This window comes from Amblyomma mixtum, chromosome 2 (genome assembly GCF_055824585.1).
Source record: "Amblyomma mixtum isolate Tamu chromosome 2, ASM5582458v1, whole genome shotgun sequence".
NCBI lineage: Eukaryota > Metazoa > Arthropoda > Arachnida > Ixodida > Ixodidae > Amblyomma > Amblyomma mixtum.
In genome coordinates, this window is record NC_143013.1 from 139,064,091 (window position 1) to 139,091,575 (window position 27,485).

The 27,485-nt window shown below is 47.5% G+C and overlaps 1 pseudogene; it reads left to right on the top strand.

The window, feature by feature from the left end:
- The first annotated feature begins 465 nt into the window (after positions 1–465).
- On the top strand, positions 466–27,324 carry LOC149361082 (uncharacterized; annotated as a pseudogene).
- The last annotated feature ends 161 nt before the right edge of the window (positions 27,325–27,485 follow it).

Here is a 27,485-nt window from a genome sequence, read left to right on the forward strand (position 1 = left end):
TGTCACAACTGAATGATATCTCTCCGGGTATCGGCAATATATTTATTTCTCTTCGAGTCACCTTATTAAGAGCGCAGCGGAAAAAGAACATAAATTTTTCAGAGTTTGTTGCCACGGTGAAGCAATTAATACCTGTCAGTTCTGCTTTCCTTGCGAGCTACACGTGTATTAGCCGCTGGTTACTCTGACGGTGAGGTAGATAGTAGCTGTCCAGTCGCGGGCAAAAGTAACAGCCCCCCCCCCCCTCCATCTTTGCATTCCGAAGCATGCCGGTCTGGCCTGAGTTACCTGACGGAGCCCTACAGCTGTCGAGACCGGTGCACTGGGCCGGTTATCGTACCCTTCACTTTAACAGTGTGTGGGGGCTATATATGTGTGCGTGTGCTCGAAAGAAACAGCCACCCAGGTGAGAACGTCCGTGCAACATTGGTCGCCACAACCAAGAAGCAGACGAACTGTCCCACCATGTTTGCCTTACAATCCCTACTTTCTTATGAATTTGCTGCTCACTCAATCCAGTCAGCCTCATATCGACCTGAATCCGGACCTCGGCCGATTTCAAGACGAAACACAGGTAAGAATTATTTCTCGTTTCAAGGAAAGTCTTTCCACGCCAACGGAGCTATACTTGGCGATATTTCTGTGCTAAAATATGCGTAAATGTAAGGACAACTCCAGAAAGAGGAACCATTGGAATACTTTGGAGAGAACAACACCACATTTCTATTTCTTTGAATAACGGTCAAAACTGCCCTCTACAGAAAGCTGGTGGCGACGTATTCCATCTTCTTATAATTCAGAGAAAACACTGTCTCTGTTTTTCTTCGATCTTCCTTATTCCATGTTATTATACTGTGGATTTATAAAACGCGCAACATGAAGCTGTGAAGACGGTGGATTATATATATTCATGACGAGTAACCGACGAGCAAAAATTTATTCTCTAGATTTTGGTTGTTTCAGAGATAACTAGAGTTCTTGTGTTCCCTAACTGCAAGCTGTTGTGACTTTCTGGATGTTCTAAAATGTATGTTTAATCACCATCTCTAGGGTCAAGTAACAGGGATAAAAAATTAACCGCACTTGCGACTAAAGTTTCTTTCACTACTGGCACATATACTGAGCAAAGATTCTATTGTGTGGTTTCCTCGCTGTTTGCTTTCACCTATTAAAAGCACGACCAGTATTGCGGATTATAACGAACATTAAAACGAGTTCCTTTTATTCACATTAAAGTCGCTCTGCTAAATTTATTTAGATGAAAATTGACAACAAACTCTGAAGCTATTTAAATCTGATTTTGTGCGACTGTTGAGCGTTTAGCGCAGAATACATTCCCTTCCTATATTATTCACATCACACTCAACACGCGAACAGGGCGTTAATGAAGCTTGAAGATTTTGCCGAGAACTAAACAAAGAAGACGTGTGCAGAGCAACCGCAGGAAACAGTTGTACGTGGACTAGCCGGAAAGATCAAGAAATACTTCAAATTAACACTATATATGTTCGTCTTTCTCTTTGAGCTGCTTTCTCTTATTTCACTACTTTCACTTCTGTAAATAAAGGTTGTAATATCATAGCCAAGCAGCTGTCATGTTCGTTGGACAGATGAAAATTATGCTGGACATGCACCTTTTGCGCCAATGCTTTTGAGCTCCAATTAGGGAAAACACACTGGCAAGCCGTGCGCAAACCACCGCCGACCGGAAGCTGAACATGAAGCTAATCTACTCGAGAACGTCCGAGATTTTTTCTTTCATCTATTAACAAGCAGAAAGAAGTTTACCGTAATATAGGAGCGAGCAGGAATCCAACCAGCGCCGGTGAGGACGGAGCAGCTAGGATGCATTGCCTTATACAAAGCGGCCATGGCCGCAGCCTCCCGAACGGCGTGTTATATATCAGGGAAATTTAGCATACTGGAGACGTACTAGCGTAGACGCATACCAGTTTTCAGGACGCCAGCTGCACATGCACTGTGATATGGGCGCCGATAGGCGTAGTCACTACGCGTGCGCAGCCGGCATCCGGTAACCCGATATTTATCTACGCTACTACTACATTTCCGCTACACTAAATCTCTTGGTGAGTTAATGTAGAAGAAGGACTTCGGGGACGGCGTCGAGGTCGGCGATGGAGCGGGGCGACCAAGACCAACACGATCTGCGCGATGGCAATCCCACAACCGCTTCTTCTTTATCGGCGTCCAGCGAAGGGGCCCATCTTCTTCTTCACACTCTCTAATATTCTCGCCCAGAACACGGGAGCTAGTACGTGCGATGGCGTCTCTAAACGTTTTTGGTGTCCGATTCGACGCCGGACAGGTGTCGCCGATATCTCTCTTGAGTCTGGTTCGTTATCCATCTGTCGGTGGATGTTATGCGCTCTTAAACGAAACAACACTGAACCAAGCCGTCCGCTTGCTTGCCTACATTAGGCATTGGTACCATCTTGCATTTACTATTTCCTCTAACTGTTGGAATATCTCGAAAGGTGCTTCGGCTGGATTTATCTGATATGTGAACTTTTGCGGGTGCTGATGGTGGTAAAAACATTTATTTAGGGTCAGTTATAGCTGTACGTGATGCATGATGGACGGATTCCTCAAAACAGGACCCCGATAGCTGACGTGATCCGGCCTGCGTGATCAACGATTGTTGGCCGCTCGTGTCTGAGCCGGACAGGGAAGTCTCCCAAAAGGCGAATAAGGGGGGGGGGGGGGGGGGGGGGGCAGATGTGGGTTTTGTATCATGGTGTGTTCTCAACCGCTGTTCTCAAGCCAGACAAATCTCCTCATACCTTAAACAGCTGTCGCGGAATCTCGCGTTATGAGGGGTAAAGATAAAGCATAAATCACTGCACTTAAAATTGCAGTGCGTCAACGTGTTTGAGTTGCCAGCGTTCTGTTTTGGAGCGAGAGCTTTCCTCCTCTGTGTACAACTTCCGATTTCAACGTGGATGAGACAACACAAGCAGAACAAGTAAGCAACCCAATATGGGAAATAGATAGTATCACCCTGGTCCTTTTTAGTACCTGATTACCAATACATTTCCAATATTGGGCCAATTTCCTGTGCTTCCTGGGTGACCTTCAGTGTCGCACAGGGTCAAAGAGAACAAAATTGCGGGGTTGTATCGCCCAAGCTGTGGTAGTGTGACGACGTGATCATGTGAATATCACCGTTCAATATTTGACCTTCACCTTTGACCTGACATTTGATTGAGACAGCGCAGACCACGCTTAACAGAGCTTTCGCTCGTATAACTTGGGTTAATCCACGTTGAGCTCCAGCCTTTTTTTTTGTCCGCCACCATCCGTTACTGAACCAGCCGTGGTGCAGCAGTCTGGTTACGCCATTCGAAACTGACGCTCCAGCTATTTTAAAGCGAAAGCTTTACTACTTGCACTTTCAAGCCTTTGCCGTGCGACGGCGGTGCACATGAAATGACCTTTCGCATGACCTCTGTGTGACGTCATGCCGAAGAGCTGGGCGACCATCTGCGCCGTCTGCGAGTAGTGGCGGTGCCACCACCGGCGGCCTTAGATTAGATTGCATTAGATTAGATTACATTAGATTAGATTACATTAAAGTAGATTGGATTGAAATGGATTGGATTGGATTGTACAACCGATGCACCCGCGGTACTTTAGTGGAGCGGGCGAGGTTACTTTTAACCTCAATCTACTTTCTGTACAACCGATGCATCACCACAAGTCTAACCACAAGCACCACCACCAGCTACACTACCAGCTGAACCATGGCGTACGTACGGATATTGCTTTCGCAATTACCGGGCTTAACCAAGCTAAGCCACAGCGAATTTTTTTTTTCATAGCCAAAGCCTCCTACACTGCCTTCGCTCTAAACCGTTGCACCAGAAAAAGGCTCGCTGACTAAACATATCTCGAAGCTCGTTTATGGCAGTCCAACAATATGACTCTTCGGTGAGGACGCCAAATGGCAGAGTTTGTTTACGAGGCTACCCTGTATTGTTTCAGTGCTTCCCTTTGACGGGTACCTGGCATATGATCTACAGAAATTTCGAAGAGGACCCATACCTGGGTGGAAAGGGAAAGTGCGTGAGAGGAACGCAAAATGGGGTCTTTGAAAACGACTCGGTCCTCACTACATTCGAGAGCTCGACTGGTGGTTCAATGTAAGTCATGTGTTCACTATGTTTAAAAACTCGTTTAACTCGAATTGCAAGGTTATGAGAATCTTGGAATTTGCTTTGGTAAATGCAATAAACGGCAACTGATAATTTAGCAGAATTTGGCGCTCTGGAAGGGTGTTACCGCTCACAGCTCAACTCAAATATTCGCTTCAAATTAAAGAAACTGCGGGAAAATTCCACTGCTTTAATTAACCACACGCAAGTGAAAGGAAAAACGGTGGCCATGCTTGTTGAACATCGAACATAATCGGATTTTTCCTGGCATGACGCAAACACATTTCGAAATTTTGCATATATCAAAGCTACATTTTGCAGTAAACTAAATATCTAAGGCACCTATCTTTCTATTATACTGCAATGACGGGCAGACTTCTTAGTTGTGACCGAGGTTCACGAAATCAAAAAGGTCAGTTTTTTTTTCTCCCTGAAATGTCGTAAACAGGTCTAGGAACCATGTACACAAGTATCCACAAATTCCAAGGGAATACTCGGCCTTCCACCATTCCTTAAATTGCACTTGTCCATCATGATGGTTCTTACCTATCCTTTAGTTTTTCGCGAGAACAAAAAGCTAGGCGAGCTGGTATCGGTTAACGTTTAAGCAGCGCAGAAAACAGGACAAAAGGAAGATGGGAGAGGACACGAGCGCTCGTGCTGTCTCCCCTCTCCCTTTTGTCCTGTTTTCTGCGCTCCGTAAGCATCAGTTTTTTGAAATAACAAAATGCTGACTTGTAGCTACTTCGCAGATACGATGACGTGTCTTTCGAAAGTGAAAATAAAATCCACTTCCGCCGCTCCGACATAGCAACGGCACGTTCTTTGCCGGACTAGCGAGGTGGGGTGCAGCAGCGCGTCGACTTTTTTTTTTTTTTCCTCCACGGTCACATGCACAATGCGTGCTGAAGCTTTTTGCGGCAGCCGCTGGAGCGAACACTTCGTGACATGACTAACACCGTCCACTATGCAGACGAACGTAGGTGAATGCGACGGAACCGGCTCAGTATCGTATATAGAGAGGCAACGCTGCATCTTGATGTGCAGATTCACACACCACTGACGAGGCAATGAGCAGGGCGGGTGCTGGTTTTGAACACACTGTATAAACACTCTCGTTTATCCTAATAAGACCCGCAGTATAAATTAGATCACTTTTTTTTCAAACGAGGGTATTATGCCAGTCACGATGCAAAGCCATCATGCAGGTAGCCTTTGCTTCAGCAAAATAATTTTCACTGAGAAATGGGCGAAGTCAACTACATTGTAAATTGTAATATTTATAACGCTCTGTGCTAGGTGCGCAGTTACAAGCGACAAGAGGAGCTTAACATTGTTTTACCGCGCGTTAAAATACACGTCATTCCGCTATCGCAAAACCTCCTCGCACTCACTCCTGCCTTGGCAACATAGGCTCGTGAAGCAGCCGAGAGAACGCTTTCTACGGAACGAAACCGCTTAGCACACCTGCCAACGCCTGCGATTCTGTTCTCTAGTATACTGCACAAATTTTCAATCCCTAGATCTCAGGGCCTTTTCGTACTGCTCCTGTCTCTTTCTCGTCTCCTTTCGCTAAAATGCACTGCATCGCAGCAGCGCTCTTTTATTGGCAAGGCGCGTAACCAAAGTCATCATACGTAAGAATTCCAGTTTACTCCTGAGATGAAGTCGATGCATTTTACGCGATTCGCGCAATGCATAAAACGCTAAGTGAAACGATGCAGCACATCCTTATCATCAAAGATGCGCAAATCGGCACGTCGAGGACAACAGCGATGTCAGTAATTCTCATACATCCTCTCAAGAGCAGACGGGTTAGCACTCAGGTCACGTTAACCGCCCTCAATGAACTATGGTTATGCTATTGCATAATTTTCGCTGGTTTGAAAGAGCATTTCTTTCTGGGAATGTGAGTTGTGCGCAATGGTGAGACTCGATATAGGACAGTGGACACAGGGAGACAGAATGTACGGCCGCTATTAAAAATAAATAGACCGCGTAAGCAAATAACTTTAGCTGAAAACGCATCCAGCCTAAAACTTCCAGTGCAATCAGCACCAAAAATTTTCACGTGGCAGTTAATTTCCATCATCTACTATTGGAGCCTTGACAGCTGAAATTGGGTTTCGGTTTCCATACTGGAAGTTTACAGCTTAACAATATCTGAGAAGGATAGGTGCACGCTACCATTCCTTCCACCTTGCTGAGAAATTGCGGTGCACCCTTTTTTGGCGTGATAGGGTTAAGGCTACCATTGTGCAGAAAAACCGGCGTCATCGTCGGCACTGTGAGTGAAAAATCCCCTTAGAAATAATATAGGTGGGCCACCTTCAAGTGACAGTGTGGCGTCATCACAACCTGCTTACTGGATTGTGAGAAATTGAGCACTGCTGCAGGTAGCAGTGAAATTAATGCTTGTTCGCGATAAGTTGCTCGGGAAGAGCAGCCTGGATCACACGAGCGCCACCGGTGGCAGCACCAGCTATCGCAGGGCAGTGGTGCATCGCTTAATCGCTGCACCACTGCGCCAGTAATGATGTGAGGACTTCCAAAAATCTATGAAAGCAGAGAACATATATGGGCATTAACCCGTTAACGCAGTCGCGCCCTTCAGGCAAAGCTTAAGTGCCCCTCCCCTTTTTAATGTTGATATCAGCGATCACAAACGAAAGAACGTGCCCCGTTAAGGCACGTATACTAGGTTATCCGGGCAAAATACAGGGCCTATGACGTGATCATGGGCCCTGTATTGTAGCGACGGTTCTGGCGATCACCGAAAAATGGAGGGTGGTGCCGCTACCTCTCCACAAGGCATGTGACCCACAGATAGCACTCGCAACCGACAGCATATGGTATTTATGCGCATTAGCCAAGTGCAAGTAACCAGTAACGACTACTTGTACGCATGAGAAATTTATTTTAATGAAGCAGCCAATTTCGTGGCAAGGATCAATTCCTTACGCTCTGTTTAGAACATTCTGCGCCTCCTTCTCATGCGATGAAAGCAAAACTAACCTCCTATCGCCCCCGATCAAAATCACGTTGTAGATTGTGCTAGCACATTCAATAATGACTCTGAACGCTGAGCCTACGCACGGGAGTCTACCGGATACGGTAGTCTACCTGCGCGGATTGAAAGGCGACGGCTGCAACGATCCCCAGCGTCACTGACGTATACAGAATCGGTCGCACGCAAAGCGGAGTACTTTGTAAATTTTTGCGGAATTTAAAGGATTCAGCGCCCGCCCTATTAGACAGCAGTTATAGGTGGAACTTGCTGCCGTTCCTGTTCTTATATTGATGATATTCATCTTACTGGCCTTTTCGTCTTTTTTTTTTTGCGGGCAGCACGCAATAAATAAAGGCCCTTTGGATAAGCTGTAAGCGACCGTGGGAAAATTGGGTCGGCAATGGACGTCCTTTTCGTATTTCAGGGATGTTGTAGTGACGATAATGTCATCTCCTGGATATACGGCAAAGAATATCATGAACTTCCAGCCAGCTAATGGTAAGTGCTGTCACGATCTTAGCCTAGTTGATAAATAGGAACAGAGCATTGTTTATACGAATCCCGCTCGTGCCAAAGACACATCCTTCATTAGAGCCTTCGAATACGCGAAGAAAGAAGAAATGAGCTTTAAGAATTTAAGAATACTGCTTTGCTTTGGATGCCTCAGCATTCTTTTATTTCCTTTTATATTTATTTCATTTTCTAATGGCTCACCAGCTCATTAGCACACAGTCCTAAAGCAACGCATATTGTAGGTTCACCTTTTAGTGCACACAAGCAGCCCGGTTTTGGGCCCTATTGGTTGCGTGCTTGGCTCACAGTCTGAAATCTCGGTATCCTTTGTTCAGTTCCTCGCAACTCCGGAAGAAATTTATATATTTTTTATGTAAGATGGTGACGTCATCTGGAATTTTTGGCAGCACTTCTGGTGGTCAACGCCGCCGCCTACTTCCGTGCCGATGAGCGATATAATGCTTTGAGATTAAAACAGAAGACAGTGCTCACCATGGGCGCGACTCCTAACTGAAGGTTTCTCAAGAGCCCGGTCAACATGGCTCTCAAGACTGCGCAGAGTCCTAGCCGGGAGAAGTTCATTGAGCACTGTAGAGAACCACATGACCGAGTCTTAATAATGTTTAGGAGCGTTAGCTCTTATTGATCACGTTTCTCGATTTCTTGGGGTCTGCTGCCACTTCCCATCGGCGTGAAATTTTCGAAGTCAAACGAGTTCAAGATGGTGGCCTCCATAGTAAATCGATATAGCAACCGAATGGGTGATTGATTGTTAACGTCATTATTATATCGAATTGGTGATTGGTGCCGCCACCGATTTTGTGACATCATAATTATCTACTCACATGACTATGTTTAATCGCTTCTAACTCAGTAATTAATGAGGCATCATAAAACGAATTAGATATTTGGAATCCTCTATATGAGTACAACTGGTTAGGCACCAAAATTAAATAATGAAGGTAAGATTTAGTTATGGTTATGATTATATTTAATTGCTTATATTTAACTAACCGATAACGTCTTGATCTAACTAAAGGAGATTCGTAACGGGCTCGATAAGTAGGACATGTTAGACACCAATATTGTCTAATTAGGTTAATATTTACTTATGGTCAGGCTTAACACGGCGACCATGTCGTCAGCACTCGGCAGCTCACAGTTTCATACCGCATGGCGACTGGGCTCCTACGGTCTTGAGGTATAAAAAAATGGCACTATAAATAGTAGAAAAACTTTTTCGGCCCAAATTGCACAAAAAATATCCGACCTTATGGCGGTAGTCGCCCGCTCGCCGTAAGGTAGGGAAAAATAGCCTAATCACGTGGCAATATATCGCATCGACAATAGATGGCGATGCCGAACAGCTAACGCTCATAACTTCAACGTCTTCTAGACGGTGGCGGCATTTTTTTCTCCATAGCGAATAATCGGCGAAATAAAATTTGCGAACTTTTTAAGTATTATTGCCTTCACGAACAAAGTGTCAAATCAGGAGCTCTGAATCAACTTGAAAAAGTACTTTCTCAAACGCTTGCTTCAAAATGGCCTCTGGTCGCCGCTGTGTCTCAGCGGTTATGGTGCTCGGCTGCTGACCCGAAACACGCGGGTTTCGATGGAGGCTAAATTCTAGAGGCCCGTTTACTATGTTCGATGTCAGTGCACGTTAAAGAATCCCAGGTGGTCGATATCTCCGGAGCCCTTCACTACGGCGTTCCTCTTAACCTGAGTCGCTTTGGGAAGTTAAACACCATAAACCTAAACCAAAACCAAAGTGGCTTGTAAACAGCTTTATGAACCACCGTTAAAAGAAAGTCCGCGAAATACGAAAGCTTCCACGTGGCAGCTGCTGACGCATATGTCTCACCCTGTACACATACAAAGCTGCGTCAGAGACAGTGCTAGAGAAAGCGAATTTTCTTCTCCAAGACTCGTCTTAAGACGATGAGGGAAGACCACTGACACATGGTAGCTTTTGCATTGCGGATATCTTTTAACTCCGTTAAAAGGGGTTCGTACATGGTAGCTTGGTTCCAACGTTATAGCTTGCTGGTTTTTTGGCGATATACAATTCTGCACTGAAACTACTCCGGACACTAATATTTAAAAAGGCAGCTAATAAGTGTCTCCGATCATGGGATAGGCTACACTCGCAGGCAGGGACGGTAAAGGAAGAGACGACACACACACCTGAGCTAATCTATCAACTTCATTCGTTTAGAATTCCATCCGTGCCTTTTATGTTCCAGATATAAAGAAACGCACCCGCGCAACTACTACCGCAATTATCAGCAGGCGGCGTACAAAAAAAAAACAAAAAAACAGCCGCTCACGAAATGATAGTCTGGAACATATGTCCCCCAAATGATGAAGAAATAAAAAATACGACTACAAAAACACGAGATGGCATGACCACAGCAGGGTGAATGAAAGTGACTAGCTGACATTGCTAAAAGAAGCATAAAAACAAATGAAAAACAGGGTTATAATGTTTATGTAGAGACAAGGTACAAGATAAAAGAAAGCGACAAAAAACAGGATAAAACCGTGGGCAAGCCCGAATTAATAAGGGCCAAAAACTAGCACGACTATGAAGAAAGTAAAAATAAAAACAGAATGCATGAAGGAGTAAAAATGGTTGGTTGGTTTGGTTTATGGGGTTTAACGTCTCAAAGCGACTAAGGCTATGAGAGACGCCGTGGTGGAGGGCTCCGGAAATGGCCAAAAACAAGATGGCATAAGTGAGGCGACAATTCACAAAGAAGAAAAGAAATTGAGGTGAGATCTAAAAAGAGGCTTTGGAATGCCTTTGAAATAAAAGTAGAAGAACGCAGGCCGAGGTCAGGCGACAAAAATCGGCCATCATGATAGTGCGGCCTTTCAAAATGCCTGCGGTGTTCCTGTTATTTTTTTTAAAATTGCTATCCACTATTATTTGTTCTACCTGTACTGAGTGGAAATGCTCGCTTTACATTAAAAAAACGGCGTCTGCATCGGTCATGCATCATTCCCATCATATGCATCCTATTCCTAGCTATGCTTGACAGAGTACTGAGCGAAAAGCTGCCTAAGTCACCTATTACAAAAATTTTTAGACTCGTAGACACTTATCTGATCTTCGTAAAGAGTCACGACAATGAACTTCTCCCGCACGTTCACAGTGTGCTGGCGGTCTTCACTGAGTGTTTGTCTCGCCTGGTTTTAACGCAAGTGTTACCAGAAAGCAGCTTCATCCTGTCAAGGAGATAAAGTTAGTTTTCGCCGCAACATGTTTGCTGGCGCTTTGAACCCAGAGCCAGCAAGCTTTTGTTCCCCTATGACTCCGCGCACTCAAAATTAGTAAAAAGAAGCATTGTCCAATCAGCCTTCATAGCGCGTTAACTAAGTCACGTGAGCACTCCCTTGGGGCCAGCATCCAGAATCAAGCCCGGAGAGTGCGTATTTCCGGGTATCCGCCGTTGCTTCTTTCCTTGGTAGCCGCAGAAATGTAATCCGCCATTTAAGTACAGAAGCGTAGTTCACCGAATGCAAACGCTTGCAACGAAAAAAAAAGAAACTGGTTCCCATACCCACTCACACAACGTTTCTCAGAAGGTAAAAAGAACTAGAAAAATAGCTTTAGTTGTCATGTTCTCTACTCTAGGCTATGTAACAGGGTTAACAATCCAGGTGAACGAATTCAAGAAGGACCAATTAGGCACAGAGATCTCCTTGTTTCATAAGCCAAGGGAGCCGTATATTGCGTCCCTCTATATTGCGGCAGGAAATTCATCGGGCATATAGGGCGATGCATCCGGAAAAGACTGCAGGAGCATAGCAAAAAATTTAAAAACCTTTGTTTTCTGCCGTGCCTGCTTACTTAGCGGACGCCGACCTCCGAATTCGCGGTAACGAGAATAATGGCGAGAAGAGGCAGCTCATGCACGAAATGAGTGAGGCTTCCATTACTAAAAACCTAAAAAATTTCAGCGATAGCACGTCATCAGTAGCTCTTTTGGAAAGGAAACTTCAATGCTCTCGGTATCTATATAATTTTTTGCCCTTACATTGGCCTAGCTTTCTCTACTTCCTTTTTAAAAGCAATACAAAGCCAATTCTAGCTCCCACCTCATATTCTTTTTCGCTTTGTTAGTTCTTGCCTCACTTAAACCATCTGAATTGTTTTAACCGTTTTTACTCCCTCACATATTCTGATTTTAGCATTTTTCTCGGCATAGCGGTGTTAGTTGTCAGCTTTGGCCGCGGTTTTTATCGCGTTTTTGTCATTGTCTTCTACCTTTTTGTCTTGTCTCTCTATATACGTTCTTAATCTGCTTTTCCTTTTTTTATCTACAATTTAGACTCGCTAGCTGCTGTTTTTTGTTGACCAAGCTGTGGCCATGATTTCTCGCATTTTTGTTGCCGCATTTTTTACTTCTCTTTTGTTGGCGTGATAAATGCGGCAGTCTATCATTTCACGAACGGTTGTTTTTTCCTTTCTTTTGTTTGCCTCCTCCTGATACCTCAGGCAGTCGATTCGCAAGCGCCGCTCTGTACAATTCGCACATAAAAGATGATGCGGATCCAGTTATTCCGAAATATAGTTGTAAGATCAGCGCTATTGTGGGCGTTGCCTCTTCGGTCCCTGTCCCCGCCTGCAAGTGCTGCCTATGCCATCATGTCAATTGCTACTAGCCCAGAAACTTACTCTCTCCAGCCTTTTCTAAATTATTATATTTAAAGTACAAAAATATGGTTGACTTGGACACAAACTCTAATGAACGGTTAAGCTTCCGTCGCCAGCACTTCATCTTTTTTCAAAGTGTTGGTTACTTGTAGGCGGGACATGCGGTACACAGGAAGAAAGTAAAAAAAAATCACTGAAATCTCGCTAAAGCTTCACACATCAGACAGTTACAAAAATAAGAACAAAACAACATGAACGACGCGTGTTCACGATAAGGTTAGGCAGTGCGTGGCATGAAAAATGCAAGCTCACCAGTGAATTTATCCTAATGAGTGAATAAATCTGTTGAGATGCCGCACTTTGGTCTTTAGGCCAGATGGGGAGGAGGGTCATTATCCGAAGTATTGTCATCCAGTCTCAGCTTAGTGTGGCCTTATGCTCGCCGAGCTTCCTTAACACAAGGATACTTGCATGGCTGCGTGGTTAGGAATAGGTTCACGGCCGACAAGCATGACAATGTATTGGTTTATGGTTTATTGGGCTTTAACGTCCCAAAGCGACTGAGGGTATGGGGTCGCCGTATTGAAGGGCTGCGGAACTTTCGACCATCTGGGGTTCTTGAACGTGAACTGACATCGCACAGTACATCGGCCTCTAGAATTACATGGTAAGCATTGTCAGCAGCCACTTCATCAGCGTGAGACGATGACGATTGCGTTGCTGTCTACCCAAGGAGAAAACACCCCACCGAGGAAACACTCGAAAGGAGAATGTGTGCAATAGAGAAAGCTTTGCAACTCCACCTGCTTAACATTCAGTATAGATTATGGCAATCGCACTGAGAATGCTGCTGGGACTGCGAGCAATTATAACACCCTGTGACTTTGTTTTGGAGGTCATTGATCCCTACGATAACCTCGATCAAGGGACACTTTGATGAAGGATAGCAGATTCCGGGAACAGATTCTAAATGCATTCCGTACTGTTACCTCAAAGCATGGTTTTTTATTTTTATTTCAGCGCCGGGCGTCAGCTTGAATGTTACTATGCCTTACATTGACTGCAACTTGTGCAAAGTTATGAGACACAACTATATAAGCAACGGTACGTATAGAACTGAATATGCTGTATAAATTAGCTGCAACAGATACTAAACATAAACGTCATGTGCCTCTAGGTGGTTAACGTCTGCAAATGGTCTCAAAATAAGCGAGACTGTTCTCAGGAGGCCGTAACAGCAGTTACCAGGAAATGTCAGCGGCTTGTCCCAAGCATGCATACACACAAGAATACCGGGTTTAGTCCTGTTGGCAGCCTATTCTACTTTCTTTTTCTCGACAGAAGGGTTATTCTCCTCCCTGTAGGACGCACTTCAATTCAGTCTCAACTTCAGAAGCTTCAACTGCTCTGATTCGATGTCTTAGTACGAATCCGTGCGTTAACTCATTTTGCTGAACTCCGTTCAATGAGCGAACCGCAACAATTCAAGCTATTAGCTCTTTCGGGTACCAGCTGGAGTGAAAATATGCTTTTTTTTCACATTGATTTATTTGTCAGTTGTCTTTGGTAGCGCCGTTCCATATACCCGGACAAAATGCGGTTACTTTTCCATTTATTTCATTTCATTTATTTCATCCTTAAAGACCCGAGGACATTACATAAAGAGGGGCTTACAAGTTGTTTTGTGTAAATGCACTCATGATGAAAACATAGGCGCAATGAACGCAACACTGCAACTGCAAACGCTAAAAAAATAAAATAAAGAGGATCAAGTGGTTATAAAATAATAAAAACCAATGCTTAAATATAAATGACAAGAGTATTAGTAACAAACAGCGCTTGCTGCAAAATAAGAAAAGGTAATAAAATAGATTAGAACTTATTTTCTTGGTCCTTTAGTAATAACACGAAAGCTTTAGTCTTCAGTACACTTTGAATTAAGAAAACAAAATGTGTTCCACAAATCTGCTGATTCCATACAAAAGATTGCTTAGTTGGTTTTTGTGCAAACAGCTCACTCGGGACACTTTGCTTCGATCATCGAGGTTGCATCTTTTTCACATAACTGGCTTTTTATTGCATATGAAGCAGTTTCTGTAAAATTCTGCGATAAACTGCATTCCAAGTTCACTTAAGTTTAGCGCTTTATGAGAAAGGACGCATCTACTTAAGCAGATGTGTTGGGTCCTTTACGCATCAGTAATTATTAATGCGAAACTATTATATACCTCAATTGTGCCCTCAAATCTTGTCCGCACAACGTGTCCACCCTATGACGTCACTCCAGATGAATGAATCTGTAAACGTTTAATGATAATGAGTCATAAATTCTAGGTGTTATATGCCGTGATAAAGAATGATATCGTATCACCGTTAATAAAAGCAATTCATAAATCAATTAGCGTAATTAAAAATATTAGTTAGTTAATAAATTTGAAACAACGCAATGAAAAACGCTAACGTCATCACTAATTAGCGCTGTAATGAGACGACTCGCACAATTAGTGTGAACGGCCGGTCTTTGTTCAAGCGGTGCTGCTCAGCAGGCCAGCGTTCGCAAGCGCGCACCCGAGCTTCGTCAGCTTCGTCTTCTATCTTCTTCGTCTCCTTCGTCGGCGCTAGCCGCTGGGGCAGCAAACCCCAACTCTCTTTATTGCAATACCCCCGGGGTGAAAAGGCGCCATCCTGGCGTCCTAAGGGCTCGAGACGATAGCTGGGTCGTAGTAGGGCTTCAGGCGGTCTTAGTGCACAATTTCACGGCCGCGGCGGCGATTGTCAGACGAAGGCGTGAGGGGCTCGATCAGGTAGTTAACTGGGGATGTCTGCTGAACAACGCGATAGGGGCCTTGGTATTTGCTCAGCAGTTTTGTAGACTGCCCCGAGCTGGAGGAGGGCACCCAAAGCTAAACCAAAGATTGAGGAACATAAGACGGCGGCAGACCGGGGGAAGCGGCGCGGGCGCTTTTCTGACGGTGCTGGTCGTGAGAAGTAAAGGAACGGGCCAGTTGACAGCATTCTTCGGCGTACGCAGCGGCTTGAGAGACGGTGGTCAATTCGGACGAATCGGGGCAGTAAGGGAGTATGGTGTCCATGATGGAGGAAGGCTCGCGGCCATAGAGAAGAAAATACGGGGAAAAACCAGTAGTGGCTTGCGTTGCAGAATTGTAAGCGTAGGTAACGAAAGGTAGAACGCGGTCCCAGTCTGAGTGGTCGGCAGAAATGTACTTGGCCATCATATCGCCCAGGGTCCGGTTAAAGCGCTCTGTCATGCCGTTGGTCTGCGGATGGTACGAAGATGGCGTGCGGTGAACGATATGACACTCCCGAAGGAGGGCTTCCACGACGCCGGACAAGAAGACGCGACCCCGGTCGCTGAGCAATTCCATAGGCGCACCGTGACGAAGAATGATGTTCTGAAGTATGAAACCGGCTACTTCAGAGGCGGTCGCAGCTGGTAACGGTGCAGTTTCCGCATAGCGCGTGAGCGGATCAATGGCGACGATGATCCAGCGGTGGCCGGCGGCAGTGAAGGGGAGAGGGCCATAAAGGTCAATTACAACACGGTCAAATGGCCGAACGGGACACAGTAAAGGTTGCAGAGGAGCAGGTGAGTGCGGTGGTGGGTTCTTGCGACGCTGACATTCCAGGCAAGAGCGTATGTACTGGCGGACAAAAGGGTACATGCCCCGCCAATAATACCGAAGGCGTAGGCGGGTAAAAGTTTTTAGCAGGCCGGCATGACCGCATTGCAGGTCACCATGATAACTGGCACAAATGGCGGAGCGGAGATGCCTTGGAGTCACGAGCAGCCATTTCCGACCATCGGGGAGGTAGTTCCGACGGTACAGCAGCTGGTTACGCACGACAAAGTGATGGGCTTGACGACGGAGCGCTCTAGAAGGGAGGCGCGCTGAGCGGTTGGCTAGGAAATCAAGAAGAGAAGTAATCCAAGGATCCTTGCGCTGCTCAGAAGCCATATCAATAGAGTCAAGAGAAGGTGTGAGGCCAGAAATAGATGGTGGGTCAGGCTCAGAGGTCACAGGGGAGCGCGAGAGAGCGTCGGCGTCAGAGTGTTTACGACCGGAACGATAAATGACCCGAATGTCGTAATCTTGTAAACGCAGAGCCCAACGAGCGAGGCGGCCAGATGGAAATTTGAGTGACGACAGCCTACAAAGGTCATGGTGATCGGTAATGACATCGAACGGGCGCCCATATAAGTAAGGACGAAATTTTGTGATCGGCCAAATAATCGCCAAACATTCTTTTTCTGTGACGGAATAATTAGTCTCCGCTTTCGTGAGCGCACGGCTGGCGTAAGCAACAACGTACTCATTGAAACCAGGTTTCCGCTGAGCTAGAACGGCACCGAGACCAATTCCGCTGGCGTCTGTGTGCAGTTCTGTAGGCGCGGAAGGGTCGAAATGGCGCATGATCGGAGGAGAGGTGAGGAGCTGGCGCAGCGTTGCAAAAGCTTCGTCGCATGCAGGGGACCAAGCCGACAAGTCGTGGCTACCAGCGAGAAGGTGCGTCAGCGGGGCGATAACGGCAGCAAAATTCTTGATGAACCGGCGAAAGTAGGAGCAAAGGCCAAGAAAGCTTCTTAGTTCTTTCAGGGATGTGGGCTTCGGGAATTCAGCAACTGCGCGGAGCTTGGCAGGGTCCGGGAGTACACCATCCTTGGACACGACGTGGCCTAGGATAGTCAGCTGTCGAGCGCCGAAGCGACACTTTTTCAAGTTTAGCTGCAGGCCAGCGTCACTGAGGCAGCGGAGAACACTCTCGAGGCGAAGAAGATGAGAAGGAAAATTCTGGGAGAAGATGACAACATCGTCCAAGTAGCAGAGGCAGGTCTGCCATTTAAGCCCACGGAGGATGTTGTCCATCATACGCTCAAAAGTGGCAGGCGCGTTGCAGAGACCGAAGGGCATCACATTAAATTCATACAGCCCATCAGGTGAGACGAAAGCTGTATTCGGGCGATCGACTTCGGCCATCGGCACCTGCCAGTACCCAGAGCGCAGATCCAACGAAGAAAAGTACTCCGCTCCCTGCAGGCAATCTAGCGCGTCATCTATACGAGGCAGGTGGTAGACGTCCTTCCGAATAATTTTGTTTAGCCGGCGGTAGTCTACGCAAAATCTAATGAAGCCGTCCTTTTTCTTCACGAGCACGACAGGAGAAGCCCACGGGCTGTGAGAGGGCTGGATCACGCCTCGGTGTAGCATGTCGTTCACCTGTTCATCAATGATGCGGCGCTCGGCGGAGGAGACGCGGTAGGGGCGTTGGCGCAAGGATCCATGGGTGCCAGTGTCGATATGGTGGCGAACGGCTGCTGCACGACCCAACGGTGCTTGAGGGGAGTCGAAGGATGCGCGGAAGCGCTGCAGCAAAGCGATGAGCTGGGCGCGGCGGTGAGGTGGCAGAGCGGCATCGACAGAATGGGAAAACATATCCGAGGAGGACGGGTCGGCGATGTCTGCGGGAGGAGTGAGGGCGTTGATGTAATGGGCGGCAGGCTCATCAAGGACAGGAGAAGCGTCGTCGAGATCGATGACATCAACTGTGCCAAGCGATTCTCCCCGAAGTAAAGTGGTGGGGAAAGGCAACGGGTTCGCGACATACATGGCATCACAACCACCAGAAAGTGTGAGCACGGCATGAGGGAGCATGACAGATTTTCGGTGCGCACAAAGAGGAGAGTGTGAATAAAGGACAGTAGCGTCAGAGAAGGCAGCACAAGTCAGCGGCACGAGAACAGATGAGAAAGCTGGCACGTCGACGTCGTCAGCGGCGAGGATAGGCGCGGCGGTAACAGGAGAGGCGTCCAGAAGACCATCACACAGCGGCGACAAATTAATTTCAGCACGTGCACAGTCAATGATGGCGTGATGCGCGGACAGAAAGTCCCACCCGAGAATGATGTCATGAGAGGAGCGGGTGAGAACGAAGAACTCAATGGTGTAGGAGAGGCCATGGATGACGAGGCGGGCAGTGCACGCTGCCAGTGCAAGCTGCGTTGACGGCGCAGTTCTTGCCTCCGGAACGGCGGCGCCTAGTTTTCCGCTTGGAGGGGTGGTGACCGGCGGCGCATAGGAGAGATCGAACGCCGTCGAGAATTCGGCGACCGATGGCTGCGGTTGAAGGAGTCGGAGCTAGACGGGGAGGGATGCTGAGGAGGCAGAGCAGAAGAGACAGGTACGGAAGGCAACGGAACGTCGTACGTCGGCAGGTGCCCGTAGTCGTGAGAACCGGATCCGCGCGTGCGGCACCAGAGGGCCACATGACCAGCGAGACCGCAAGCATAGCATATCGGGCGGTAATCTTGGGTACGCCACGGATTCATAGGGCGGGGACCGGTACGAGGGAGAGGATGATGAGTGAGTGGCAGTGCAGGGGCGAGCTGCCGCTGAGGGTACACGGTGACAGGTGGCGAATAAGCAGGCCCAACCGGCTGAGGGCGTGGCCGGGCGACTTCTTATGCATATGTCAGCGGTGCAGTGACCAGAGCGGGTGGATTAGTGGGCGGCAGAACCTCAGCTACCTGCTCCTGGATGACACGCTGAATAGATGGCGACAGCGATGGCGTTGGGGTGAATTGGCAGGTAACTATCGATAATTGACGAGCGACCTCCTCCCGCACAAACTGCTTGATGTGCTGAAGAAGTGCCGGCTGATCGTGGGCAGGACCGCCTACCGCCAAGCTGTAAAGGCTGTCGTCCGGGCAAATGGCACGTCGGGTGACATGACGCTGTTTGCGGAGCTCGTCGTAGCTTTGGCACAAAGAGACTACGTCGGAGATGGTTTGAGGATCTTTTGACACCAGCATTTGAAATGCGTCGTCCTCAATGCCTTTCAGAATGTGTCGTATTTTGTCAGTTTCGCTCATTGATGGATTGAGCCGCTTACACAAGTCAACTACGTCCTTGATGTAGCTGGTGAAATTCTCGCCGTTCTGCTGGGCACGACTGCGCAAACGTTGTTCGGCACGAAGTTTTCGGACAGCGGGGCGGCCAAAGACGTCAGTAAAGGCCCATTCACATTTGCCCAAAATTCCGGCGAGCGAAGCGGATTCGCTCGCCGCAAAAACAAGGACCTGTTCTCACTTGTTCACGCGCGAGCGAGGTGGATCCGCCACGCCGCTGCTGTTTCTCGCTTTTCCACACCGCGTCGCTGCTAGCGGCATACACAGATATAGTGAGAAAAGAGCATAAATTTACGCTGTCTACGTACCATAAGCGTATGCATGCTTTCGTGCGTTAAACGCAGGCACAATCTCACTTTTAGTTCAGCGTATGCTAGCTCGTAGGGAAAAATAAACTCAGCTATAGTGGCGCCATCTGGTTGCCAGGGCGGGAACCATTACTGTCAACAAAGGGAATCTGCTGTTAAGCCTAGTAGCGGTGGAATCGTCGCTCTGAATAAAAAAAGAAAGCAAATTTATCACTTATACGTTTTCTTGGCGGCGAGGTGAGAGGAAGCGAAAGACCTGAGCCGCATTTCTGGCCAGTGTACGCACTGAAAAAGGCAGCAACAACGAGAATTCAATCCGAAGCGGGGGGTCCGGCTTCGAAGGGCGCCGCCATGTTTGTCGCCGCGCGGCGGAAATGGGTCCAGCCCGATCGCCCTCGCCGCGCCGCTTTCCGCGTCGCTCGGCGTCAAAAGCGGCCGAATCCGCTTCGCTCGCCGGATTTTTGGGCAAGTGTGAACGGGCCTTAAGGCTGGTTTTTAGAGCCGCCCAGGTAGTAAAATCCGCTTCGTGGTTGCGGAACCACAAGTTGGCGACATCGGTCAAGTAGAAGATGACGTTCGTGAGCTTAACGACGTCATCCCACTTGTTGTAAGCACTCACGCGTTCGTAGGAAGCCAACCAGTCTTCTACGTCGGTATCGTCCGTGCCGCTACGTCTACGTCGGTATCGTCCGTGCACCGGAACAGACGACAGCGGTGGGAACGGGCTGGGCCGAGGAGTCGGTCGTCGTGGTAGAGCCTGGTAGTCTGGGCATCGTGGCGTATCAAGGGCAGAGCAGGCAGCACCTCCACCAAGTGTAATGAGACGACTCGCACAATTAGTGTGGACGGCCGGTCTTTGTTCAAGCGGTGCTGCTCAGCAGGCCAGCGTTCGCAAGCGCGCTCCCGAGCTTCGTCAGCTTCGTCTTCTATCTTCTGCGTCTCCTTCGTCGGCGCTAGCCGCTGGGGCAGCAAACCCCAACTCTCTTTATTACAGCGCGAATAACAGTGAATTATTGGGTCACGTGACAAAAATGAAAAACACATGAAAACATGACTCGCAAAACGAGTTACGTGTCAAGGTAATGACGTCACACGATAGTCACGTAAAATGCAAAATTTACAGTGACGACTTCACGCCGAAGCCATGTTACAGGATGACGCAAAATTTAGAGAGGGATGAGGCCACACCCGAGCTGAGTCACAACCGCTACCACGTGCAGTCAGGAGAGAGGAGTAACGATGGAAAGAGGCGCACGGCGCAAAACCGCGTCCGCCTAAGCGAAGACGCTGCTTTAAGTAATAGATATCGCAGGTATAGACGAAATGCCAGCGATGGCATCACTGGTTGACTTAAATGTGGAGGCAGTATTTCCGAATACATTTGTTGAGGATTTTAGCGGAGGTCGCAGCGGAGCACCATACAGAGACGACCAGCGTGGCAGGCTTCTAGTTCCAGACTGCCCGTGCCGGGCGTGCGCCACGAGCACGCGCTGTCCGTCTTTATTTTCCTCTAGCGCGCGCTGTAACGCCGATCTCAGCGCCGGCGCTTTATAGCGTCGCCGGGCGCTACAGGGCCCCCCGCCTAGACGGAACGTCGAAATGTGGACTCGGTGGAAGAGAGAAGGGAATTAGTGTCCAGTAAGTTCATGTCAGGGTCCGGGAAGAGCCGTCGGGTGGAGGACGCGGGCTCAGGTGGACGAGCCTGGCTGCTGCGCAACGGGCGAATGATGCAGGGTAGCGAGCTGACAATGGACATGGGGGCAGGGGAGGCCATGATTGGGCCGGCACCGACTGTAGTGCTGCCCGCTGGCACAAGTGTCATCAGTGTCGGAACGTTGCAGCAGATGCCGATGGGAATCTGACGCGCCGAGTACACGATCACAAGCACAGGAGCGGGCGAAACAGCTCCATGGACTGAATGCAGCTGTGCTGCGACAGCAGCAGCTGTAACAGTATTTGGCACAGGTGTGACTGTTGACACAACGGTGAGAGCCGTGACGATGGTGGAGGAAGTTGCGGGGCTCATTGTCAGGTGCTTGGGTGAAGCGGGATCGACAGTCTGGAGCGGTTGGCCAGGGATGATGCGCGTGTGAGCATGGTCGACTGTAGGTGGCTGCAACGTTGTTGCAGTGACAGGCCGTGCAGCTGAGACGCGTACATCAGACGGCTGGCTGACAGCAACAGACACAGCTGGTGGAAGGACAACTGCCGCGCTACTCGGTGCGGGTAGCTCTACCATTCGTTGCTGAAGGTAGCTCAAGGCAGGCACCAAAGCAGACGCTTGCTGCGGCGGTGTCGAGCTGCCAGGGTCAGAATCCGAGAAGCGGCTGACCGTACTGAGGGATTGGGGTGAGGCCTCTTGGGCAGGTGGTGTGGCCGCCGAGGTAGTGGGGCTGGTATGTGGCATATGCTGCGGTGGCGGCTTCAACCTCACAGCAGAGGCCTGTAGAGCTGTTGGCGGTAGTGACGAGGTAGATGGAGATGCCGGAAGCCTCGGAACGGCTGCTGCCGCAGAGTCGTCCTTGGCTGCAAGAGGCTCTGGCGACAACGCCACTGAAGCGCAAGGAGGCAGAGCCAGAGACGCGGGTCGGATGGTAGTGGGAGCAGGAAGCGAGGCGGAGCTCGTGCGGATCCCACCTGGTGTTGCGTCGAGAGAGACAGCCGGGCTGGAGACGCTGGACGGGAGTGGCGGCGATGCGGCGAGGGGCTGCTGAGGCGGGCCGGGTGCTGATGAAGGCTGCGTGGGCGCGAGCGAGGCCGGTGCAGGGCCAGAGGCTGGCGGCGGCGAAAACGGGTCCGCTGCGTCGTAGAGCGGCGGCGGAACGTAGTAGGCGCCGAAGTACGCCAAGACGGCCGCACGCAGCTCATCGTATGGCCGGCCGCCGAAAGCAGAGTAGGTGAGCCGACGCAGGAGGTCGGCCGGGAGGATGTCACAAAGGACTTCGTGTTTGAACGGCTGGATGGTGATGCCGTTCAGGTACATCGCAGCCTCCAGTTGGGCGAACCACCCGCCGACGCCTGCAGGCCGGAACGCCGGGAGCGGCGGGTAGAAACTTGGGTGCTGCCAGTACGCCATGCTGGAACGCCGCTGCGATAGAAGGCACGGTTCGCCAGGTCACCACTGTTGAGGTATTTTAGCGGAGGTCGCAGCGGAGCACCAGACAGAGACGACCAGCGTGGCAGGCTTCTAGTTCCAGACTGCCCGTGCCGGGCGTGCGCCACGAGCACGCGCTGTCCGTCTTTATTTTCCTCTAGCGCGCGCTGTAACGCCGATCTCAGCGCCGGCGCTTTATAGCGTCGCCGGGCGCTACACATTCACTAAAATCTAATCTTGAGCTACCGTTCATTTCACAACGTTCAGGGTGGTGTCATAGCGTTTCTCTTTGCATATAGCTTACATGCTTTAGTCAGGTTGGAGACTAGCTTGAGACATGGCTTCGGGCCAATGACATATGCACCTTTGATTACATGCTTTCTTAGACTACTTTTGCCTTAAGGTGTGATTGAGATTTTCACCGAGGTGTCGAGGACTGATAGCTACTGCGGCCTTTCCTTTCCTCGATACACAAGCTTTCGCATTCTTCCACGTAAACAGACTTAATTCCCTCTCAATTTGCATTCCAAGGCCCTGCAGTGGGCGTAGTCAAGCTGATGATGATGATGCAAACAGAACTCAAGCAGCTCAGCCTTTTGCAGTAGTTTCAAAAGAAAGCAAGCTTAAACTAATTAAACAAATAAATAGAGCACTGGAAATTACATATAAAGAATGAAGAGTTCCCGTCCTAGATTCTAGTTTTGGCTCAAAGATTGCTTACTCTTAACACTTCAATGAGAGAAATACCAGTCACCGGCCCTCTGCTGCAGATTAAAGGGCGCAAATTGAAGGCACAATCTACTGACTTTAATCGGCCAAAATTTTTACGCCAATCGAAAGTTCGGTGCTGGCATAGACGAATATTTGGCTTTGGGTCTGGGAAACAAAACACGACAACTTAAAACCTAATTTTCCAAATTGTGCCCAGCTTTCTGAAACAAGTGAGTGTCTATCAGCTTTGACTTCGGGGCAAGAAATATGGTGCAGTGACTCTGATTGCGATCGCAGTGGCAAGATGGCTGACATTAAACGACAGACACGTGTGTTATTAAAGCTAAATTTGACGGGATTACGTGGTTCTAAAGGTACTATGAATAAATATTGATGATGATACTTCGGATACCAGCAGCCACTTTTGCCTGCAGCAGCGGTGCCGTTGGCGACGCCACCGGCAGTATAGTGGGAGTCAAGGTTTTTAAAAAAATCTAAAAGAATGAAGAGAGAACATCATTGAACTATGCAACAACAGTGACTACTTTGATGCGAACAACATAATGTGTCCGAAGGTTCTTACAACCAAACAATAAAATGACGCAATGTAATACGTTTTGCCCTAGTCAGGAAGTTTAGTATGCAAATCTCAGGACATATTGTGCTAATACCAATTTAGAACATAAATTCTTAACAAAACCAAGAGTTCAGCCTTCGCTACTGGCATCACAAGCAAAGGTGTACAGAGGGCAGAACACATGCCTAGAACAACCAAACTCTGTGTTCCGTAGCTCGCAAATCCGCTGCGACCTAGAAAGCAAAAAATGACGATGAAATTCTACGAGTTTAACAGAACATGTTTACATCCAGACCATTTTTAACCAAATCTTGTCGCTAGTTATCGCGTGTTAAGCCCGAAACACGCTCAGAACGTGTTCTAGACATGCGTTTTGCCCTCTGTACAAGCAAATGCCAACATTTTCACCCTCGCCTTCGGTAGTTGGCTGTCCCTTTAAAGCACGCAGGTCAAAAAAGAAAATTTTGATATATGCAGTTATTTCTAACCAACATACAGCCTGCAGCGTTTGCGCCTGAGTCCTATCATGTGGGTTGTTTTGCATCTACAGCGTTACAATTTTAATGAAAGTGAGAGAAGCTTTCGACCTCAGTTCTTTTGAGTTTAGGATTTCCCTGAATAGTGCACTACGTAGAATAAAAGGCCCTACAATAAAGAGGCCCTACAACGTGCTTCATGCTTAGTGCGTGAAATACAGCTAAGAAGGGAAGTAAAACTGAAGAAGACGAGCATTATCTCAGAAAAAGAATACGACACTTACAACTTTATCGGGCCTTCCACGCTTTCTTAATCGTACAACTGTACGCACTTTTCTGTTCAAAAGGAGAATTCACTTCGGCTTCACAATGACTACCCCTTGAACTCTTTCTGCTTTCCAATTCATGATCCCAGCATGTTTAAATAACAATGTTTCACAAAACAAATTATTTTTTTCTCACGTAGGCTTAATTTTACTGTGTTGTATTGGCACAAATGAGCGTCAAGAATATTAAGAATTACAAATTTGAGCATTTAGAAGCTATACCGGGACTGAGAATCACTGCTCTAGCAGTAGCCGCAGTTCTTTGTCTGTTATATTACTACTCTTTCATTAATTGAAACGAGAGTTATCTGAAGAGGAGATAAATGCATGCGACCTAATGCAACAGCTTCACCAAAATGACGATGGTGCAAAGTGACCACGGGCAGCTATCTGGCTGATGTAAGCTTATTAAGTCCCAGTGTGGATTGATTTTACAGCTTGCAGCGATTTTCAGTACACACCAAGAATAAGATTTCTTTTTCTCCTTCCATGCTTGCTTGAATTGTAATATTTATTTGTTTCAAAACACTGCAGGAGAAACGGCCCATGCAGGACTAGAAATGACAAGCTTTTCCAAACAACTAAAAGCAGTTCACGTCCTTGCAATTAATAAAAATATGTTGCAGGGGAATGGCGAGTTGGGCTAGTCGGAAGTGGTTCAACTAGAAAACAAAATTCGGCGCACAAGGACGAAGGGCACAGGAAGAGAAGACTTCCCGTGTCCTCGTCCGTGTGCGCCGAATTGTTTTCAAGTTGAAATTAATTAAACGACATAATGCAACGTTCATTCCCTAAGATAACTGCTCTTCAAGAGCCTCAACAAAACTAGAGGACTCGAAACCAGTTCCATTCGGAAAGGTCCGGTCCGCGGAAAAAAAAATTGCACTTGTATGTCTTAGTCTTTGCAAAAACTCGTTCAGGCTGGTGTGTTCGTCTCGAAGATAACGGCTAAAGAATTCTAAGATTAAATATGTTTAGCTCATGATTTAAAAAGTTATGCCTCAAAACTAGCCGGGTAAAATTTTCCGCCTATTTCAGTAGTGGGTAGCGGTTGGTTGTCATCAGTGCCATAGGTGAATTTAACCTCCTGCATTAGTTACAAGAAACCTAATCTCGCTCGTTGCACTATCTAAACCTCGCTAATATCTTTATTTATGAATGGGTGTCGTCATAGGACCAACGAAAACTCTAATTTTGCCTTCATAGATGTGTATGCAAGACATCTGCGCTGAATTGGATGAATTGGAAGAGTCCTGGATGAGGGTGACGAGGCACGCATCAGAGGGTGGGCTAAAGGGGTTGCCACTGTAATCTTCTTCAAACTAATAAGCGTGCTCGTTGTATTTTGTAGTGTTAGTCCTGATTAGCTCGTTCATTTCAAGTTTATTTCATGAACTAAACTTCAAATTTAAGTTTCGCACCGTCTTCTTCGTCATCGGCGTCTGCAGCTCCATTTCCCACTTGCCATCTGCATCGGTTAGCAGGTGGCAAAGTGGACCGATCGGAATTTATATCCACTATTTTAGTGGTTAGGACAGAAAGGGAAAGGGGAAGTCGGAGAGAGTGGGAAGTGAAAGGCTGCTTAGTGGTTTGGGCATCCATCTCGGCTGTGGGAAGTGGTTGGTTTGACACTCACCAAAACCAACTGCAGAATATCAGTGCACTCCTGGGAAATTCCACATTCGAATCGGGCTGCCTGATTTCGCGAGAACAAAAAAAAACATGTCTGTGAAACAATCTTTGTTGTCACACCAGAGCTCGTGTCCAGACATGCGCGTTAAAAGTTCGTAACCGTCCTGTCATTTTTCGGCTCAGCGTTGTCAGTTTGAGGCCATAGTTATCTCTCAGCAATGTTAGACTTTTTATGCCCATACTTCCTACATTTTCCCAGTCATTACTTTTCGAGAATCAAAAAGAGGCATCTAGCTCATACAAAAAATATGCTGCCACACTATAGTTTCAGGGTACCAGGAAGGCTGCAAGAACTGCAGCGTTCAAAATATGTATGCGCATTGTAATCATGGCTACAACCACCCCGAGACAAATCTTGATATTCGGAAAATTAAACAACGTACCATAATGAAACATAGCAATAAAAATGATGGTAAAGTTTAATCTACACCTTATTACGTGTACGATGTTCCAGTAGAATGCAGCGCAATAATCAAAACATCGTAGCACTATAGTACATTTCATGCACAATTAACGAGCACATAGCAAATTAAGGAAAACAGCCGTGCGTACAGAAATTGTACCATAAATAGAAAAAGCGGTGTCAGAGATCTTATACAACACCTGTACATAGATATTGCATGAGTACAATGGGCAAATAATCGTTTCGTTTCGTTTTAAATTTATTGCCCCATGAATCTGCATAGAAGTCATGACAACACCAATTCGGCTGCCTTTGTTTCGCAGGTGACGGATGCAGCATGTGGCTTCCAGACCGCTCACTGCAAGCCGAGCACAAGTGTTGCGACTTCATTTTTGAACTCTTGTGCGGGTCCAAACCGATATATCAGATCTACGACGAGAGTTGTCAGTGAAGACTCAACAAATATAAAATGACCTGAAAAACAGAAAATGTTGGCAACATGTATTTCCAGACAAAAACATTTGCATCGACACTGGCTCGAAATCCCAAACTTTGTGTGTTTTGTCACACCACATCACGTCTGGCAAATTTTATTGCGGTGGCCTTCAGCCA